The sequence below is a fragment of the Hevea brasiliensis genome, chromosome 5 (genome assembly GCF_030052815.1).
Source record: "Hevea brasiliensis isolate MT/VB/25A 57/8 chromosome 5, ASM3005281v1, whole genome shotgun sequence".
Taxonomy (NCBI): Eukaryota; Viridiplantae; Streptophyta; class Magnoliopsida; order Malpighiales; family Euphorbiaceae; genus Hevea; species Hevea brasiliensis.
The window spans coordinates 54497217-54503216 of NC_079497.1; positions in this window are offsets into that span (position 1 = coordinate 54497217).

Genomic DNA, 6000 nt, shown 5'->3' on the forward strand with positions numbered 1-6000 from the left:
GAAAATACAAGAAAAACTAAAGAAAAATAAAAGAGAGAAAGTGAAACTAAGTTAAACAATCCGACACCGAAGTGATGGGTGACTGCACCGGGAAGTTACGGTGTAGGCAATAGCTAACCTTATCACTGATTGGGTGACCATGGCATGCTATGCTAGGTGTTAACCATGGTCTATGAGGTGTATAAAATGATTTAGAGAAATCATTTATGGTAAGAAAGAGTTTTGATGATATTAAGAGTTGATATCATGTCTCATTGCCAATTAGTAATGAGCCAAGTAAGTCACACACATACACAAGTAATCACCTAATTAAATATGATTTAATTAATTAATTAAAGAGTTAAATTGATTAATTAAATAGGTTTGGTTTGCAATTAGATTGCAAAGTCCCTAGCATGACTTGAAACCAAATCTAGGTTATTGGATGTACAGTATAAGTTAAATTTATATTTAAAGTGTTTAAATATGAATTTACTTGATGAGAAGTTGATTAATAGAGATTAATTAATTAATTAATATTTGATATAAATTGATTAGAAGAAGAGAAATAATTATTTTGGATTGAGAACTCAAAATTAAGACACAGGGGCATTTTCGTCATTTCACAGGGTGACTGTGGCACCATGAGATGGTGACACATGGCATTACACATAAGCTTGCCAAATGTTTTTTAATCATGTAAGCTGATTAAAATTAAGATTAAATATAGGTTTGACACTTGACACATTGTGATTGGGTCAATTAAACCTATAACCAATTAGAGGGTGACATGTGGCAAGGGTTTAATGTGTTAACCTAGCTATATAAGTGTTGTTATGAAGAGAAAAAAAAAAATACAACCAGCAGCTGCTCCTCCTTTGTGCCGCCACTTTGAAGCTCTCCCTCTCTTCTTCTTCATCTCTCATCTATTCCAAGAGATTAGCAAATAATCTCTTGAATTAAAAATGCTAGAAATCGTTTCTAGTGTCCTATTTACATCTTTAATCTCTTAAAAGGCAGAACTTGATTTTCTAATTAATAGAAAAAGCTTTAGAAGCTGTTCAAGGGCTGCCATAGGTGTTCTTGGTGTGGACAAGCTAGAGGGACAACATCTGGTGTCCTGAAGACGCATCTGAAAGGCACAAATACACTGCAGTGCATCAAGAGGTTAGTGTATTTGTTCTTGATCTAATCTAGGGTTCTAAAATTAATCTGATTAATTTTAAAATCTTAAATGGCAAATACAGATCCAAAAACATGTTAAAAGTGTTTTAATATGTTGTTTATCATTGAAATCAAATAGATAAAAATAAATCTTGCATGATGCATGTGACCCTAGGTAAAAATTTTTGAATTCAATGGTATAAACTTGTGTTTTTCACGCTTCCGCACCTTCAATTGGTATCAGAGCCACTATATTTGCCACTTAGATTGTTGATTATATGATTTAATTGTGTGTTTTGATCATGAGATGATTTATCCATTGCTGGTTGCAATGGATGTGTGGCGGTATGCTTGAAGAAAACCATCTTTGGTGCGCCAATTTTGGCTTCCATGGGTGCCTCAAGGTTTGGCTTTTTAATTTGTAATTGTTGCATGATCTAAAAGCTTATCCTATGTCTAATTAAATTGTTTAATTAGAAATTTAATCTCACAATTAAATTTTGATTCAAATTTGAATTTTAAAAATTGTTTGAATGTGATTCATATCTGAATTTTAAAAGTTGTTTGAATGTGATTCAAATCTAAATTTTTAAAGTTGTTTGAATCATATTTAAATCTGATTTTTTTAAAGTTGTTTGAATAATATTCAGATTTGAATTTTTAAAAATTGTTTGAATGTGATTCAAATCTGATTTTTAAAAATTGTTTGAATGTGATTCAAATCTGAATTTTTAAGGTTGTTTGAATGTGATTCAAATCTGAATTTTTAAATTTTTTTTTTGAATGAGATTCAAATCTGAATTTTTAAATTTATTTGAATTATATTCAAATCTGGATTTTTAAGTTGAATATGAGATATTCAATGTAACACCCCTATGTTCGGTAGTGCGTTCTACTGTTTCGATGACCAGTGTTGTCTGGACAGCTAGAAAGCCTAGAACTACACTTAAATATTGATGAGGAGACATAAAATAATGAAATACAAGAAAAATAAAAGAAAAATAATGCAATGAAATGTAACCAAGTTAAACGAGCCGAGAACCATAGCGATGGGTGACCGCATTAGGAAGTTGCGGCATGGACCGTTGACTAGCCTTGGACTGCGAGAAACCCTGGAAAATATTTTTAGGACTTAAATAAACATTTATTGAAGTATAAATATCATTAGAAATATCTAAGAAAAAATTAATTAATTAGTACAAAGAAAAATGAGAAATTGAGAAAACAAAAAAACTCAGGGTTGCCGAAAAATCGGGAATGCAACCCGAATAGGGGCATTGTGGTCATTTGACACCCCGAGATGCATTTTGACCTAAATGTCCATTAAAAATAAATGATATTACACTTGGAAAATGTCATAAAAAATTAAAGTGGTGGTACATAATCTAAATAGTAAAAGAAAAGAGGTTAAATGTGGGAAATTGGAAAACTTGGATTAAATAAGTAATAATCTTCATTAGTGCACCACTAACTTCAACATTTGAACACCTAAAGGGACACTTGGGAGGTGCAGCACTCATCTTCAACCTTAGGAAGAGAACCAGCCGAACCAAACCTTGGGAGAAAACTCCATGGCCGTCCACACTCCAAGCTCAAGTTCACCATGTTCTAGCCACTTTTTCCATTAGGTTCCTTCACTAAACTTGACCACCATACCTTGGGCAGCATACTAGGAGCAAGAAAGTTAAGTTTTGGTGAGGTTTTGAAGAACTTCAAAAGTGGTAAGTCAGTGTTTTCAACCCTTGTTTCATTAAAAGTGTAACCAAGGTTGTGGGTAGTTGATTTATGAAAGAATTTTTAAAGTTTGATGTTTTAATGGAGATGTACATTTTGGCAGCCATGGAAATTCAGTATATGTAGCTTATTTTTACTTGTTTATGGTTGTTTAAGATGTTGTTATTGATGGCAGCATGGATATGTGAATAATGGTTTGGAATTGGGTATATTCATGTGGTTAGATGATGTAAATGGACTTTGGAAAATTCTGTATTATAGTGTGCATAGTGAGAATGATTACAAGCTGTCCAAAATGACCAAAAATGTGTTGTTAAAGGTGTTAATGGTAAGGTACAAACCAGAATTGGCATGAAGGAAGTAATTTGATAAGTGTTGAATATGTAATTGATAAGTGCTAAGAAGTGTGTAGTAGGGCAGTGTATGTTTTGGTTTAGAACCTTAAGTGTGTGACTCCAACTGGTATGAGACCAATTGGAGGTGAAAATAGGCACAAAATATGCCAACTTTCATGAAGTTACTAAAATTCTGCCTAGAAGGTGACTTGAAAAATGACCAAATCCGGATTAGTGACTTGAAAGCCTGAAAATTAACCATTTCGACAGTAGTTAGTTTTTTTGCCATAACTCACTCAAAACAGATCCAACTGACCTGAAATTTTTACCACGAATAGTTTTTTCATATATCTACAATTCTTATGAAGACACCAAAGCCCAGAAATGGCCAGAACGAAGCCAAGTAGCTTGCATAAGTTCAGGTTCCAAAACTTGCCGAACCAAAAGTGACCTAAAAATGACCTAAAGTTACCATTTTGGTGCATTCTATCTAGCATTGGTAAATTAACCAAAAGTTGGTCTAAACAACTCAAACAAACCTGAAATTTTGCTCCGCGTGCAATAAGACATAGACCTACAAGTTTGTAGTTTGGACCGAAACCCGAAAACCGAGGGAACTAGGTCATCCGGCTAGGTCAAATTAGTATACTGAAATCCAGCAAATTGCAATAAAATGCAATATACTTGAAAATAAAATTGGTAACATATACCAAAACTAAAGGGCTATAAAATGTGATATATTGGTAACATTAAACCTAATTCACCTAGAATGCATCGAGGGTTAACATCTTAGGTTGACTAAGTAAATAATAGAATTCAATAAATTAATTATTAAGCCTTATTGTTAGAGACTGTTTAAATGAGTACTGAAACACTTCAAATTATGTGTTTCACTTAGCAAAGACTTGGGGAAGGGAAAGGAAACACTGAGTCAGAGCCAAGAGGCATTTATCAGAGGTTTGTGCACAACAGTTATTTCTTTTGAATTTTCAATTGAAATAAATTATGATAAATTGTTTGTTATCGTTTAAATTGTGAAAATTTATCTTAATGATATTTGATGGATACTTATTACTTGAAAAATATTGTAAATGGTTTGAAACCATAGCTATCATGTATATTGGTTGAATTCCTCACTAGCTTGTCTAGTGGGACGAATTGTGAGTTTTGATCATGAGATGATTTATCCATTGCTGGTTGCAATGGATGTGTGGCGGCATGCTTGAAGAAAACCTTCTTTGGTGCGCAAATTTTGGCTTCCATGGGTGCCTCAAGGTTTGGCTTTTTAATTTGTAATTGTTGTATGATCTAAAAGCTTATCCTATGTCTAATTACATTGTTTAATTAGAATTTTAATCTCACAATTAAATTTTGATTCAAATTTGAAATTTAAAAATTATTTGAATGTGATTCAAATCTGAATTTTAAAAGTTGTTTGAATGTGATTCAAATCTGAATTTTTAAAGTTGTTTGAATCATATTTAAATATGATTTTTTTAAAGTTGTTTGAATAATATTCAGATCTGAATTTTAAAAATTGTTTGAATGTGATTCAAATCTGATTTTTAAAAATTGTTTGAATGTGATTCAAATCTGAATTTTTAAGGTTGTTTGAATGTGATTCAAATCTGAATTTTTAAATTTGTTTGAATGAGATTCAAATCTGAATTTTTAAATTTGTTTGAATGAGATTCAAATCTGAATTTTTAAATTTATTTGAATCATATTCAAATCTTGATTTTTAAGTTGAATATGAGATATTCAATGTAACACCCCTATGTTCGGTAGTGCGTTCTACTGTTCCGGTGACCAGTGTTATCCGAACAGCTAGGATGCCTAGAACTACACTTAAATATTGATGAGGAGACATAAAATAATGAAATACAAGAAAAGAAAATATAAGAAAAATAAAGAAAAAATAATAGCAATGAAGTTGCGGCGTGGACCGTTGACTAGCCTTGGACCGCGGGAAACCCTGGAAAATATTTTTAGGACTTCAGTAAATATCTATTGAAGTATAAATATCATTAGAAATATCAAAGAAAAATTAATTAATTAGTACAAAGAAAAACGAGAAATCGAGAAAGGGATTTTAAAACGATTTTCTTACATTTTGGAAGTGGTGAGCATTTTAGTGAGAATTAAAAACCATTTATTCAAAGCTTAAAGACTAGTAAAAATTTTTGTCCATTTAAATTTTGCCGCAAATTTTATAAAAATTTTGAGAGAGTTCCGTTTGAAACTGGAAAAAACAGTTCTTCAAATACCTAAAAAAAACACTTCCAAAAATATTTCACAACTCCCAACCTTCAATAACTCAATCATCTCAATTCAATGCGCTTCAAAATAATTTCACAATACAAATCAAGATTTCATCATCTCAAAATATTTATTACTTCATTCACTAGGCATAAAACATGAAATTCATATGTACAAATATTAATTTACAGAAGGAAATCCGAAAAAATATTATTACAATTTATTTACAACTGCTCAACTACATTGATATATACAATATTTTTATATTTACATCAAGATTATCTACAAGGGTATAAAATAATACCCGTATAAAATGGTCAGAGTAGTCTTCGATTTAACAGCAGCTCACTCTGCTGCTTTCTCCTTGCTTTTATCTGCGACAGCAAAATAAGCTTTCGTTGAGTATAAAAATACTCAGTGGTGCACAATAAAAATTTAAAATATAATAAATAAATCATTCATTGCCAAACACAATTTAAATATTTCTCAATCACATTTCACAAATATCAAAGTTCATAATAACACCATT